At 46.2% G+C, this 1,250-nt stretch overlaps 1 long non-coding RNA gene across 1 annotated transcript; it reads right to left on the reverse strand.

Moving 5' to 3' along the window:
- Nucleotides 1-573: 573 nt before the first annotated feature.
- LOC107183911 lies at nucleotides 574-1,043 on the reverse strand. Its single transcript, XR_001514734.1, has 2 exons — nucleotides 796-1,043; nucleotides 574-697 (listed from the first exon to the last, which is right to left on the reverse strand). It is a non-coding gene; the product is annotated as an uncharacterized LOC107183911 (long non-coding RNA).
- Nucleotides 1,044-1,250: the final 207 nt, after the last annotated feature.

Here is a 1,250-nt window from a genome sequence, read left to right on the forward strand (position 1 = left end):
GCAAGTAGGCTTTCTGTAGAAATGCATGGACAGTGAGTTTTTTTACTCTTAGTACTTTGAAGTGCTATGTGGATTGGCATGAGGTACTTTTATTTTATTATTCTTTCTGGATGTTCTTCCTGAAGGTGACTGAGTTGGCTGGCTGCACAGGTAAAGGAACAAGAGGGTGAGTGTGCTGTCCTCTGTGCCAAGTAGCAAGGAGTTTGTGCTGTTCTGCATTTCTGAGCCTCTCTCACCGAGTGAGTCAGGTCTGGCCAGAGGCAAGGACAGCCATGAGTGGCTCCTCCCAGGCCATCCTCACACCACTCTTCTGTCCGACCTCTACATCATTGAGCTGTGCTCATTGCCAGCTGAATCCACAAGCCAGAGGAGCCCTGGAGCCCTGAGTCACTGTGTGGAGAGGATGAGCTTTAGTGGCTCCCTGGCCCACATCATGGACCAAAAAGAGCAAGATTTTATGGGGTACAGATGCTGAAAAGGCCTTCATGACAGCCCTACATTATTACCCTAATGATACAGGTTTTGATGGACAAATAGAAACTCCCTACTTGACCACAGAGTAAAGTATCAAACCTTTAATGAGTGACACTCCATCTCTCATCTTCGTTTCACCCCTTAAAATAAGGATGTGTTGATTTCATTCACCAGCATTACTTCTTCCATCTCGCATTCAAGTTGACAGGAAAATTGGAGCCATCTATGGAAGGAGAGAGCATATGAAGACAGGGTATTATTTTTAGTTAATTTTGAGCACCACTCTGTTGAATACAAAAGAGAAAAATTATCTTTCCTGACCTTTAACAGAGCATAGGTATCTTTTCTACAGTTGAGATCTGTAGATGATTAAAAGGCACGTGCTTCCAACGACAATGCTGCCTTCCTTCATCCTTGTCCTTGGGTAGCGTCACTCCTGGGCCCTATACCCAGGTCCCAACCAAGACACCGAGAAGTGAATCTGCTCTGTCGACGAGACCCTGGCCCAGCGTTCCTGGAATGGCACGAAAGGCCCATCCTTGTCACTTGGTGTATGTCGTTTAATAAATCATAGGATAACTATGGGAGGATTGCACTGCCTTGTGTTGTGTTTTGTGAGATGGTTAAAAGGCTTGACGCTCCTTTAAGAAACCAGCGGTGGCACAGTGAAGGAGCTGTTCCCCCAAGTGATCGCATTAGAGGTGGCTGAGACACAGCAGCTTTATTAAAGGCTGCTCTGTGACGGGATGAGAACATAGCTGTGTAGGTCACTGGTC

Source organism: Myotis davidii, unplaced genomic scaffold, assembly GCF_000327345.1.
Source record: "Myotis davidii unplaced genomic scaffold, ASM32734v1 scaffold6123, whole genome shotgun sequence".
In the NCBI taxonomy this organism is placed as follows: Eukaryota; Metazoa; Chordata; class Mammalia; order Chiroptera; family Vespertilionidae; genus Myotis; species Myotis davidii.